Source organism: Oryctolagus cuniculus, chromosome 9 (genome assembly GCF_051225735.1).
Source record: "Oryctolagus cuniculus isolate XC-2025 breed Fujian yellow rabbit chromosome 9, ASM5122573v1, whole genome shotgun sequence".
Classification (NCBI taxonomy): domain Eukaryota; kingdom Metazoa; phylum Chordata; class Mammalia; order Lagomorpha; family Leporidae; genus Oryctolagus; species Oryctolagus cuniculus.
In genome coordinates, this window is record NC_142875.1 from 128,502,517 (window position 1) to 128,516,875 (window position 14,359).

At 49.3% G+C, this 14,359-nt stretch overlaps 1 long non-coding RNA gene across 5 annotated transcripts in view; it reads left to right on the forward strand.

Annotated features, from left to right (window-relative positions):
* The window catches only part of LOC138843903 (uncharacterized), a 71,007-nt gene that overhangs the window by 1,294 nt on the left and 55,354 nt on the right, over nt 1-14,359 (forward strand). The window contains exons 3-4 of one of the 5 annotated variants that reach the window (XR_016213090.1): nt 883-1,004; nt 6,618-7,820. The exons of 2 other annotated variants lie outside the window; for them this stretch is intronic. This is a non-coding gene — a long non-coding RNA (uncharacterized LOC138843903). Of the gene's footprint in view, nt 1-5; nt 291-882; nt 1,005-6,617; nt 7,821-14,359 lie in introns of those variants that run through there. 2 more of the 5 variants (XR_016213092.1, XR_011379069.2) reach the window with 2 other exon arrangements.

Below are 14,359 nucleotides of genomic sequence, written 5' to 3' on the forward strand. Positions count from 1 at the left end.
CTTAGAAAACGTTCAGAGTGCGCGAGAAGAAGTTGAGTGACGTCCTTAATCCAAAGCCTCATTTGAGCTTTCTGAGGGATCTTCAAAACATTCACAGACAACGAGGAAAGCAAGGCATGGATTTGAAAGCATTATTTTTGCACCAACATGATTATCTTTTAATTCCATGTTCTTTCTGAAGTTATCTCGTATTCAATACAACGAAAGATGAAGAGGGGGATTGGTGGTTGTCTGTGCAACGCGCAAGTTCCACAGTTATTTTGAGCTAAAGCTTGTTTTGTTTGGTTGTGGATCTGTGTCATTTGAAAGCTTACATGCCGTCCCTAGACCCGCCTTCAAGGGTACTTCTGAAATTCAGCTCTCTCCCTCCTCATGAGGGAGGTGTTAAGGAAGAAATCACTAGAAGTGCCGAGACTCCCTTCAAACCAGTTTGGCTTTCAGCATGTATTTGGAGCACAGGCCAAGAACTACTTGGAAGCCCAAGCTCAGCCAAACAGATGGCTCCCAGTTTACCAGATCTTCGCTTCTCCAGGACGAGTTGTGGTCGCTTGAACAGAACCCCCAGGGGTCTCCTGTCCCTCAGAGCAGTTCAGCCAGGAGTCCTTGGAGCCCTGGCAGGACCTCCCTAGGAGGTCTCAGGAATACAGTTCCTCTGGGGTCCCTTAAATCTGCAGGGCCCCAGAACTTGGCTTTGGGGAGCCACATCTCACCCTTGCCCCACATTTAAGCAGTGTTGTCCTTAACGGTTTTATTAAGGTCGGCTGGGATGAGCTTGGTAGCCCAGTACGTTGCACTTGGCCCTCTGCTGTGGTCTCAGAGCAGCTGTGCTGTGAGCAGAGCGCTCATATAAATGGGAAGCACCATCTGCCTGCCTTTTCACAGCGCTTGCCAGGCGTCCCCCAAGCCACGCCTCCCGCCTCGAGGACCGCAGTTGCACGCAGTGCATCCAGCCCTGACTGCTGCGGATGACGGGCTCCCTGAGGTCTAAAGCGATGGAGGGACAGGTACTAGACGCTGATGCACTGATTACCTGCCAGGCGCACTGACTAGGGAGCTGCACAAAGCCGCAGGCTACCTGGTCAGGGGTTGGTTAAATGTAAGTGGAGAGGACTGAGCAGTCTGACCTTGATATGTGGAGGAGGGTCTGGACACTCCTGCTTTAACCCCTTAAGTCCCAAGTTTTCAACTATGTGACTATTTCAGTGAGAGAATATTGAATTCCAAGTCACCACAAGTATATTTATAACTCAATTTGAGTCTTTATAGGTGTTCTGTATGCAGAACAATGGAACATAAAAGGTTAGTAGTTTTATTGTAGGTTATATAAACACATACAAGGGTGCCTCATGGGAAAAGTTCATGGACATGCAGGTGTGGGGCCCTGCAGTGGAGTAACCACTTAGAATGCCTACATCCATGTTGAAATGCATGTTTCAGTCCTGGTTAGTCGATCCACATCCTGCTTCTTGCAGATGTACACCTGGGAGGTAGCAGGTGAGGACTCAAGTACTGGAGTCCCTGCTGCTCAGGCGGACAATCCATATGGAGCTCCTGGCCCAGCTGTATGTGTTGCAGGTGTCTGGGGAGGGAACCTAAGATGGTAAATCGATCTCTCTCTCTCTCACATAAATAACCGCTTTCTAAGTTCTTGGAGAGTAGAATTAAAACAAGTTTATCTTTGGTGTAAATAATTTTTTAAATATATGCACAATTCTTTTCACAATACATATTTTCCATGAATTTTCTGAAGACCCTTCATATGCATGGTTTTGAAATTTTTTTTCATCAAAATAAAACTTGGTGGCAAATACTTGGCTTAGTGGTTAAGACCCTGGTGTATCACATCCTATATCAGAGTGCCTGGGTTCAAGTCCTGGTTCCACTCCCAATTCTAGCTCCTTGGGAGGCATTAATGATAGCTCCAGTAACTGAGTTCCTGCCACCCACGTGGGAGACCTGGGTTGAGTTCAATCTTCAAGCTTCAGCCTGGCCCAGCCACAGCTGCTGTGGACATTCGCAGAATGAACCTGCATTTCAAATAAATAAAAATAACGATTGAGAGAGAGAGTTATAAACAGTGAGAGGAGAGACAGAGAGAAAGGTCTTCCATTGGTTCACTCCCCAAATGGTTGTTACAGCCAGCGCTGTGCCCATCCTGTGCCAAGAACCAGGAGCTTCTTAGAGTCTCCCACATGGGTGCAGGGGCCCAAGGACTTGAGCCATCTTCTACTGCTTTCCCAGACCGTAGTGGAGAGCTGGATTGGAAGAGGAGCAGCCGGGACTAGAACCAGTGCCCACATGGGATGCCGGCACTGCAGGCGGAGTATTAACCTACTGTGCCACCGCACCAGCCCCCAAACAAACCTTTAATTCATTTCCCCACAAACTTCTTGGAGGTCCCTCATATGTATTGTGTAAACCTACAACCATTTATGTATTAGGTTAATTTTTTTTTTACCATACTCTAAGTGCAAGCTATTTTTTTAAACATTTATTTATTTATTTGAAAGGCAGAGTTAAAGAGACACATAAACACAGGCACAGAGACAGAGGTCTTCCATCTGCTGATTCACTCCCCAGATGGCTGCAACAGCCAGAGCTGCACCGATCCAAAGCCAGGAAGCCAGGAGCTTCTTCTGGGTCTCACGTGTGGGTGCAGGGGCACAAAGACTTGGGCCATCTTCTGTTGTTTCCTAGGCCATAGCAGAGAGCCAGATCTGAACTGGAGCAGCTGGGACTTGAACCAGGGCCCATGTGGAATGCCGGCACTGCAGGCGGCAGCTTTACCTACTGTGCCCCAGCACCAGCCCCCTATTATTTTTTAAGATGCCATTTATTTATTTGAAAGGGAGAGTTACAGAGAGAGAGAGACAGAAAGATCATGCATCTGTTGGTTCACTTCCCAAAAGGCTACAAGGGCCTGGGCTGGGCCAGGCTGAAGACAAGAGCTTCTTCCAGGTCTCCCACATGGGTACAGGGGCCCAAATACAGGGCCATCTTCTACTGCTTTCTCAGGTGCATCAGCAGGGAGCTGGATCAGCAGTGGAGCAGCTGGGACTCCAACTAGCACACATATGGGATGCTGGTGCTGTAGGTGGAGGCTTAACCCACTATACCACAATGCCAGCCCCAAGGGCAAAGCTCTTTTAAAAAGTCCTTAATGAATGAAAAATTAAGTCTGAACTTGAGTTTCTCAAACAAGCTCTTGATGAATGTGTAAATGACACAGAAGATGTATCAACATTTTCTGGATTCAGTGAAGGTTCTGGTAATACTTGGGGTACATGGAAAACGCAAGACCCGATCTGGCCCGAGAAGGATCTGTGTCTATTTCAAACACTCCTAGACAGTTCCTTTAGGAAATCTACCTGCACTGTGGGAATCTCGTGGATTGGATCCAGGTTGGTGTCTGCAAGAAGAAGACAGATGAGACCAGAGACAATCAGGCAGTAAAAAAGCCCCCAGCAGCAGGTGGGACTGGTGGAAGGACCCCGCCATAGGGGGCTTCCAGTCAAGGGGTGTCCACAGTGCTCCTGGGGGTTGGTTTCCACAGGTGCTTGGGCCCAAAGCTGACTGGGTTTTTGCACTTCTGGCTGTTGCTGCTTGGGAGAGGACTTGTGATACCCTTTTTTGGTCTTTGCTTTTTGCAAGGTCCTCACAAAAAAAAAGTTTTTGGATGGTATTTTTGTGGTTAGGCTGGTTGGAAGCGGGGCACATCTGGGCCCTCAGTGTTTAATGCCACATCCTGTTCCACGAGCATAAACATGCAGGCAAGAGGCTGTGAAACAGAATTTTGATCAGAGGCAAAGGTGAGCTTCAAGATAGTCTGTTTGCTCTCCTATCTCTAGGGTCTGAGGACCCCTGTCACGTAACACATGCAGGCACACAAGAGAATTCTCTCTTCCCTGGGAAGTGGACTTTCCCTTTAGACTTTGTGATAGCCATTCTTAAAAATAATTAATTAATTTGAAAGGCAGAGTTACAAAGAGGGAGAGACAGAGCTCTTCCATCCACTGGTTCATTCCGGATATGGCCCCAGCGGACTAAACTGAACCACAGTGCTGGTTCCAAGGAAGGAGAAAGATTGCAAGAGTCTGTTTTCCGTGCCATTGCTAGGCTGTAGTCTTGGTGGGTTTGGGCTGCTTTAATAAAATGTCATGGACCAAGCAACTTGGAAACAGTAGAAATCTATTTCTAACTGTACTGGAGGCTGTAAGCCTGAAATCAAGATATGCACATGGTTAGGATCTGGTGAGAACAGTCTCACAGGTCGCTGACTTCTCATTGTATGGTACCATGGTGGAATGAGGGCCAAAGAGCTCTTTGAGGTCCCTGTGCCGAGGACACTAATCCCAGTCCTGAGGGCCAACCCTCGTGAGCTAATTATTCCCCAGATCTCAACTGCTAATCCCATCTCACTGGGTGTCAGGACTTCAACACCTGGGTGAGTCGTTCAAACTCCTCCAGTTACCAGTGACATGCTGAGCTGTCAGCATGTGTCCTGCCTTATAGTGAATCTAGGAACATACTGTCCATCTTCAACTTGGCAAAATCCAGTTTTTCAATATCATTTTCTCCATTACAAGAAAATTACCCTACAAACAAATTGGCCTAAAAGGTGTGATATCAGGCAGGTATTTTGTAGGGCAGTGCAGTACCAGAGGATTTTCTCTGACACTGAGATCTCAAAGCTCATAATCTAGGATCGCCGCTACAGAGCTTGGCTTACCAGTACTTCTGAGTGACCCCAGCAGCTTTACGAATTAGTGCAGTGAATATTCTAAGTGTGTTTTTAGTTGATGGCATTAGTGATGTCCAAGGAAGGTGGATTGGTTGAAACATTTTAGAAATCCATCCATCCTTGCGTGAACAGGGCATAAGAATTCAGAGTTCTGGAAGCCTACAGCCCTAAGGATGACATCTAAGTCTTGTTCACTGAACAGCTTGCCTCCAGCCATTGATTCAGAGGATTTGAGATTCTTGAGGCTGATGCTCATCCTGATGTCAGGATGGACATCTCCACTGGATGTCCAATTCACCTGAGACAACAGTTGATGCAAGGATATGGCTGTATTCAGAGACCAGCAGTCTTGTGGTGTGGCAGGTAAAGCCACTTGGAGTGTTGGCATCCCATTGGGCACTGGTTTGATTTCCAGCTATTCCACTACTGATCCAGCTCCCTGCTAATGCACCTGGGAAAGCAGTGGAAGATGGCACAAGTACTTGGGTCCCTACACCCACGTGGGAGACCTGGAAGAATCTCCTAGCTCCTGGCTCCTGGTTCCTGGTTTCAGTCTGGGCCAGCTGTGGTCATTGTGGCCATTTGGGGGATTGAACCAGTGGATGAAGGACCTTTCTCTCTGTCTCTCCCTCTCAAATAAATAAATAAAAATATAAAAAAAAAACAAGAAAATTTACTTAAAAAAATCCAAATGCTGGCCTTGTGCAGACAAATTTTACAGATTTATTTATAACTGTTAGAAAACTGAACACTGAAATTTGTTTACTGAAACATTTTGACTTGTGTGATTGCTTTGTGTCCTTGCATGTATATTAAAAATCCACACATAGGTTAAATGAAAAAATTTCCAGTACCTGATTTCTGCCCCCTATTTTTCACGTGCAGTCATGTAGTTAGGAACCTTTTGACCCCATGGGGAAAAATATCTAATGTTCAGAGCTGCCGATAACAGGAACAAGAGAAAAATAATTTCTTTTGAGAATGAGTTGTGTCCCATGGAATTTTTTTTTAATTTAAATTATACAAGTTTCATGTGTTTCACATAAACAGATTTAGGAACATAGTGATGTTTCCCACCCTTCCCTCCCTCATGCTCATGCTCCAACCCGTCCTCCTCCTCCCTCTCCCATTCCCAGTCTTAATTTTTACAAAAACCTATTTTCAGTTTACTTAATGATCAAAGTTAACCCCACACTAAGTAAAAGAGTTAAGCAGTACGAAGGAAAAAACACTGGGGGCCGATGCTGTGTCTTAGCGGGTGAGGCCTCCGGCTACAGAGCCAGCATCCCATATGGGCACCAGTTCAAGTCCCGGCTGCTCCACTTCCTATCCAGCTCTCTGCTATGGCCTGGGAAAGCAGTAGAAGATGGTCCAAGTCCTTGGGCCCCTGCACCCACATGGGAGACCTGGAAGAGGCTCCTAGCTCCTGGTTCCTGGCTTTGGATTGGCACAGCTCTGGCTTTTGCGGCCATTTGGGGAGTGAACCAGCGGCTGGAAGACCTCTCTCTCTCTCTGCCTCTCCGTCGTCTCTCTGTGTGTAACTTGACTTTCAAATAAATAAATCTTCAACAACAACGACAAAACCCAAAACACTGTTCCTCAACTGAAGAGACAAGGTCTCTAAACAATCATCTGATCTCAACATGTGCATTTCACACCAATACATTGCATTTTAGGTACTCTGTTCGTTACCTTGGATCAGGGAAAACATATCTGTCTTTCTGGAACTGCCTTATTGCACCGAGTAGAATGGTTTCCAGTTGTGTCCCTCTTGTTGTAACAGACAAGATTTCATTTTTTAAAACAGCTCAGTACTGCACAGCGTATATATCACGGTGGAGTCTCACACACGTTCTCTTCTCCCATTGTTACACAGTTGGCACGGATGGCACACAGGTTGCTTTCTTCAACAAGGCCGACCAGAGAGGCCACACACATCTGCGAAGCACCAGCACCTGCACTCTGCAGCAGATCTGTTTTGAAGTCCTGAGCAATTTCTCACACCAGAAGCTGGATGGGGAATTTGTAAATCAGAAAATCTGTGGACTTTTTTTTTTTTAAGATTTTTCTTTATTTGAAAGGCCAAGTTATGGGATGGGGGAACAAGGGAAGAAAGATTTTCCATCCATTGGTTTACTCCCCAAATGGCTGCAATGGCTGGAGCTGGGCTGATCTGGGGCCAAGAGCCAGGAGCTCCCTCCAGGTCTCCCGTGTGGGTGCAGGGACCCAAGCACTTGGGCCATCTTCTGCTGCTTTCCCAGGCACATTCGCAAGGAGCTGGGTTTAAAGTGAAGCAGCTGGGACTTGACCGGGCAACCATATAGGATGCTGGCACCTCAGGCAGTGGCTTAACCTGCTACGCCACAACACTGGCCCCTGACACCTGTCGTAAGAGAATTCTCAGGTCTTGTGCCTGAATCACTGTAGGTATTTGTATCTGCAGGCTACTTCCTGTATTTGCCAGCTACTTCCTGGGTGCTTGCCCACAGGTTGATTTGTGGTCGGCTGCTTTGTTCAAACCATGGGATAAAGACTTACTCCATTGCCCTGTGACTGGAGCTGCGGCTCTAGACAACAGTGGCGATGCAGGGAACTCAACTGAAAGGTGTCAGTTCTAGACCAGCCAGTGGTGTCAGTTAAAACTACCATAGTGGTAGCCGGCGCCGCAGCTCACTAGGCTAATCCTCCGCCTTGCAGCGCCGGCACACCGGGTTCTAGTCCCGGTTGGGGCATCGGATTCTGTCCCAGTTGCTCCTCTTCCAGTCCATCTCTCTTCTGAGGCCTGGGAAGGCAGTGGAGGATGGCCCAAGTGCTTGTGCCCTGCACCCGCATGGGAGACCAGGAGGAAGCACCTGGCTCCTGGCTTCGGATCGGTGCAGCGCACTGGCCATGGCAGCCATTTGGGGGGTGAACCAACGGAGGGAAGACCTTTCTCTCTGTCTCTCTCTCTCTCACTGTCTATAACCCTCTCTCTGTCTCTCTTTCACTGTCTAACTCTGCCTGTCAAAAGGAAAAAATAAAAAAAGCTACCATAGTGGCAAATTCCTTCCTTACCTGAAGGCTTTCTGTTGCCTTCTCCCTGCAGTCAGTCCCTGGATTCCTTAAGCAGGTGTTATTTTTCTGTAACAAACCTTCCAGCTTTTATTCATTTGACTCTGAATAGGGAACTGGAGCAGTGTTCTCTTTATGTTTGCCTGTGTGTGATGAGTCATGAGGCGAGAATGTGGGAAGGAGAGGCTGGGTGTGGAGGAGCTGCGTTGTTTCTACCTCTGCAGATAACTGGGTGTTGCAGGGCACAGGGGAGTGACTTGCTAGGGATGACTCAGTCTGCCAGAAGGAGCCTCCTAGGTGGCCATGACCTGTTTCTCCAGCTCTTCCAGTTTAAATTTTTGCCAGTCTCCAGGATGTAGACCACTGGTTCCCAAAGTACAGTCTCCAGGCGCACAGCATCGGCCTTGTCTGATCTGGGGAGGATTCTGGAGAGCCCGTGGTCCCAGAAGCTCTGGGGCTGTTGAACACGTTGCTCAAGCGTTCTCTGAGGTTTGAGAAGCATCAGGTCAGAGCATGCTGGTCCTTCTGGGAGTCTCTTCATGGTTGCCCTCATCGCCTGCTTCGTCTATGCCCAGCAGTCATGATTTTCCAAGACTGCTCACAGCGGTCACTTGTTTTAGTGCTGTGTGTGTAAGGGATAGGGCCACAAAAGAGGACCCACACATAATCTTGGGGTTGAAGTCACAAGTAGGAAAGCATGGGCGTTCTTTTGAATCTTGAACAATGAATTGGACAAGGCTCAAACAGGAAGTGTAATGGCAAAAGTTTCCTACGAGAAAGTTTGGTGCCAGCGCTGTGGCACAGTGGGTTAAGCCACTACTTGGAGCGCCACAATCCCACATTGGCAGCAGTTCAAGTCCCGACTGCTCTACTTCCAATCCAGCTCCCTGCTAATGAATCTGGGAAAGCAGCCGAGAATGGCCCAGTTGTTTGGACCCTGCACCAATACGGGAGACCAGATGAAGCTCCTGGCTCCTGGCTCTGGCCATTGCACTGCAGCCATTTGGAGAGTGAACCAGCAAATGGATTATCTCTCTCTCTGCCCCCTTCCTCTCTCTCTGCCTTTGGAAAAAAGTTAAAAATAAACTTCGGCTTTTAAAAAGGCAAATTGAGGCAGGCTTCTTCAGCTCTCACCTGTGCCCCTCCAGGACTCCGAGACACAGAGCTGAGCCACCACTGCACTCTTGCTGCCACCTCCCAGACAGACGTGAATGTCTAAGACTGGTGTTCGTGAGACCTACTCAGCTACCCCATGCTAAGAGTGTTCCTGGAGAAAACTTGATTCATGGGGCTGAGCAAGGAGATGGTGCAGGGTGAACTGGGAAAGCTGAGAAAAGCAGATTCCAAAACTCTCCGACAGCAACGGCATCTGCTTCCCTGTATCTCTGTCCATCTCAGCCTGGAGGCAGGAGGCAGGAGGCAGAGAGAGGCTAACTGGAGAAGACAGGGCAAGAGATGGATAAAGGCTACTGGAGAAACTGAGAAAAAGAAACCCCAGTTTAAACTGATAAGACAGGAGCCAACCAAACCCATAGCTCACATTCCTTGATGGATAAATTCCTTGTCAGAAAAACTGAGGTTTGTAAAAATCTTCTCTTAAAAGCTAAAGTAGGCCGGCGCCATGGCTCACTTGGCTAATCCTCCACCTGCGGCTCTGGCACCCCGGGTTCTCTCTCGCTCCCTCTCTGCCTCTCTTTCCCTCTCTGTAACAGTGCCTTTCATATAAATAAATCATTTTTTTTCAAAAAAAAATAAAAGCTAAGGTATAGGTGTGAGAACGTTCACTTAAAAGCTGTATGTGTAGACATGGTAACAGCCGGATGGCTTGCACTTCATGTAGGGAAAGCCCATTCTCATTAAAAGCCCTTCTCCCAGGGCCCAGCGTTGTGGTGAGGTAAGCAGAGCTGCTACCTGTGATGCTGGAATCCCATTTGGGCTCCACTTCCTATCCAGCTCCCTGCTAATGTGCCTGAGAAAGCAGCTGAAGATGGCCCAAGTGCTTGGGTGCCTGCCTCGCATGTGGAAGGCCAGATGACCCTCCTGGCTCCAGGCTTTGGCCTGGTCCAGTCCTGACCATGGCAACCATATGGGGAGTGAACCAGAAGATGCAAGAGCTCGCTCTCTTCCTCTCTCTCTGTAACTCTGATCTTCCATCTGCCAGTTCATTCCCCAAATGGCCCCAATAGCCAGGGCTGGGCCAGGCTGAAGCCAGGAGCCTAGAACTCACCCAGGTCTCCTATGTGGGTGCAGGGCCACGTTCCCCTGCCTCCCCCAGTGCATTAGCAAGGAGCTGGGTGGAAGTGCAGCAGCTGGGATACAAAGCCTCGCTCTGGTATGGGATGCCGGCATCCCAGGCGGCCGCGTCACTCACTGTTCCAGAACTCTGTCCCCCACTCCCTGTTCTGTTTTCCTCCGTGGAGCTGTGCTGCAAGTTCCTTTTGTAGACAGTGGGATTGAAGGTCGGACACAATGCGCTGCCCCTGCACTCGCTAAGCTCCAGCGCCCAGGCTTCGTGCCCTTCCTGGGACGTGAGTGTTCCTATCCCAAGCTTGTTTATCTTCTTCCCTCTTCTTGAAGCTTCTCTCTGACCAGGTGTGGCTCTTTCTCTTCTCTTAGTTTTAGCCTGAAATGTCACCTCTCCTTCTTTAACCACCATCCTGTTTCAGGCAGCCCTCCCCTTTTATTCTTCAGAGAAGCACTCTGTTACTTTTTTTTCTTTATAGCATTTAATACGGTTTGTCATGAGCTGTTTCCTTTGTTCAACATTTGCGGTCTATTCCGCTGTTGTCAGAGCTGCAAGTGTGAAACCATCGATCAGGTCTTTTTGAACCTCAAGCAATAAATTGGATGAGACTCAGACAAATAGCAAGTGCAATAGCAAAAGCTTATCACAGGAAAGAAGTTCCCTCCTTCAGACAGCAGGAGCAGCCAGCAGATCTGACCCTGTCTGAGGTCCCTAAGTGTTAATGGCTTCTCTTTTATAGGGGTGGTTAGGCACTGGGTGAAAGACCCTTAATGAGGTATGGAGATTCTCTACCTATGCAGGTGCCCTGGCCATTGTCACCTCTGTATACACCGCTTTTGAGTGAAGATTATTGTTCCTGTATGTTAACTTCTAAGTGAAGATTTCTCCAAACTGGCGGTTTCTGACAATTTATCAGTTGAGGAATTAGAACGCTGCGAGCTATGGGGTGTGCCGGCTTCCTGTCCTACCTGTTTAAACAGGGAGTCTCTGTTCCGTTTCTGCACTTAGTCCATGGTCATCTCATGCCTCGACTCCTCCAGTTGGCCTTCTCTGCCTCCTGCCTCAAGCTCGACAGAGGCAGAGATGTAAGAAAGGAGAAACGGAGGCCCCGAGTTGTGGGATTGCTTCGTTCAGTTCTCCCACTTAGCCCTGCCCTGCGCCCTGTCTCACCCTCACTTGGCTTCTGTGCTCGGCGATCGAGGCTACCGTAGCTGTCCTGTTCACCTGGGCTCTGCAGAGCTGGTGATTAGTAAATACTTGGTGGATCAGTGACTGAAGCATCCTTGTCCACGCTCTCACATGACCTCACAGAGACCCAGCCTCAAAAGAAACTCACACAAGAGACTCAGAGATGGCTCTGCTTCACCTCCATGGGGCCTGGAGTTAACTCTGACTTCCGAAACCTGTGTGCTCTTGCCTCGGAGTGTACGGTCGTGGGGGTGGGGCAGGAGAGGGCAGGTGCTTTGTGTGTCCCCTTTATTTATCAATGTGTAGAGGGGAGTGTTGATGCAGATTTCGTGAGTGAACTAGAAGAATGGGGGCCCCTGCCAGTTGCACATTGGACTGGCCATAAATACTGGAATCTGGACTCTGTCCAGTCATGCTGCACAAAACACTCATTGTAAAGAGAAACTCAGAACAGCTTCGATTTGGGTCAAGGAGAAGAACTGTCGGCAATGCTGTGTCTGACTCGTCTAGAGTGAGCTGAGAAAGCACTCAGTGAGGGGTGGAGAAAGCGCACCACGGTGGAGCAAGGCAGGCGCGTGCCCAGCCCTTCGCTCGTGCTCTGCCCTGAGAGTTTTGCCTTGGAATTTAGGGCAAGAAAATTCCCGCGTTTCAAACCACTTGAATTACAATTTTCTGTTATTGGTTTGGATGTTTTAATCAGTTGTAGATAAAACACCCAGCAAGGCGGCAGACAGCGCGGTATCGTAGGTTAAGCCTCATTTGGGGCTCTCACATCCCATATCGGATCACCTGGAACTGAGTCTCGCCTCTGCTTCTGCTTCTGGTTTCCTGTTGATGCACCCTAAGAGACAGCAGGTGATGGCCCAAGTGCTTGGGTTCCTACCACATCCGCCTGGGAGATCCAGGTGAAATTTCTGGCTCCTGGCTTTGGCCTGGCCCAGCCGTGGCTGTTGTGAGCATTTGGGAAGTGAATGTCAGAAATGATCGTGGTGTGTTTGCATAAAAGACAGCCGATTGCAGGCGTGATAGTAGGCGTCAGCAGCATGTGGATAGGGAGCTGCGAGAACCTCACAGCAGGTTGACTGTTGAGCCAGCTTGGCAAACTGTGCACCACTTGTTATCTTTGTAACCTTCAGCAATTCTGTAATCTCTAACAACCAGATGTCTGGTACACAGTGCTCTTGCCTCTGAGTTCCTGGTGCGCTGATGATCCCGCGGTGTAACTCCCCTTCCCCTGTCCTAAATCGGCCATTACCCCTCCTTCACTCTGCCTTAGGTAGCCTCTCAGGTGTAGGTGCACCTCCCAAGTTTCGGTGAGGAGTGGGGGAGGGGACTTCTGCATGGCGGGGATAAAAAGAGCTGGATTTCTGAGGGCGGTGCCTGCTTCCACCCCCTGCTCACTGCTCCCAGTACCAGGTATCAACAGACACCTCGCTTTCCGCTTCCTTTATGCTTCTGAATCTAATCTTTAGTAGGTCGGTGGTCTCAGGTGGGCTTACTTCCCACAGTGAACCAACATATCGAAGATCTCTTTCTATCTCTCTGTCCCCCCATATATAAGTGCTTCTATTTATTTTTTCCCACGAATTCCCTCCAGGTGTCGGTCAGCAGCAGGTAAGGAAGCACCCTGCTCAGAAGCCCTGAAGTCCCCATCTGCCAAGCCCTTGGTCAGTTGCTCTGTGATTGCTGAAGTCAAACTGGACACAGCATCTGCCCCGAAGGTGCTGTAACTCCAGTAAATTTGCAGAGTGGACAGGGGCAGCGGGCGCCACAGCTGCCCAGGAAGCCAGTGTGCAGACCTTGAGTGAGACTGAGTGACGGCTCATTCACATCCTTCTGCTTGTGGGGCGTGCAGTTACCAGGGAGGACTTTAGCCTGAGAATAGGGAGACCAGGTTTCTTGGTTCAAGTCTAGCACCGAGTTGCCATGTGGCATCAAGAAGCTCACTGAATGTCAGCAGCCTGAATGTTTTCTCATTCGCGAAAATGCAGGAGCTTGGTTTGAGATGTTCTTCAGAGATGCCTTGTTTTTGTCCACACCTAACTACTCGTATCTGTGTGTAGAAACAAGTGATGCCGGCGCCACGGCTCACTAGGCTAATCCTCCGCCTTGCGGCGCCAGCACACCAGGTTCTAGTCCCGGTCGGGGCACCGGATTCTGTCCCGGTTGCCCCTCTTCCAGGCCAGCTCTCTGCTGTGGCCAGGGAGTGCAGTGGAGGATGGCCCACGTGCTTGGGCCCTGCACCCCATGGGAGACCAGGAGAAGCACCTGGCTCCTGCCATCAGATCAGCGCGGTGCGCCGACTGCGGCAGCCATTGGAGGGTGAACCAATGGCAAAGACCTTTCTCTCTGTCTCTCTCTCTCTCACTGTCCACTCTGCCTGTCAAAAACAAAAACAGAAAAGAAACAAGTGACATGTTCTTCTGGGTTTGCGTCTACCTCCCTTAAGTGCGGTGTTTGGTGTGTTTTGTGGAGGCCTCACAATTACTAACTGCTGTGGTCTGCAATGATTTGGATGCCCTTTGTCTCCTAAGGATTCAGGTACTGGGAGGTGGTGGAACCTGGAGGAGGTGGGGCCTCTTGGGAGGCATTAGGTCCCTGAAGGCACTGCCCTCAGAAGGAATCTGTGTTGTGCTTGTGGGACCCTGGGGGGCTGTTATAAAGGACCCAGTCTTGGAGAGGGCATTTGGCCTGGTAGGCTGCTGGTTGAGACACCTGCGTCCCGCGTCTGAGTACCTGGATTTGACTTTGACCGCAGATTCCGGCTCTCCATTCCAGCTTCCTACTCATGCAGGCGCTAGGAGGCAGCAGGGAGGGCTCAGGCGACTGGGCTCCTGCCACCCACCAAGAGACCTGCCTTTGGTCCCCCGCTCTGTGGAGGGTTGTTGGAGGTGTTTGCAGAGTGCTCTAGCACATGGGAGCTCTCTCTCTTTCTCTCTCTCTGCTTCTCAAATTAAAAAATAAATAAATAAAAATGTTTTTTAAAAACCCAGAGGAAATCTGGCAGGTCTCTGCCTCCTGTCTCATTAGTTGAGTTTGCCCTCTTGCAGCTGCTGTCTTGACATGATCCGTCACGTGACAGAGCCAAGGTGGCCTCAGAGCAGCTGAGCCAGTGCCAGTGCCAGGCCCTTGAG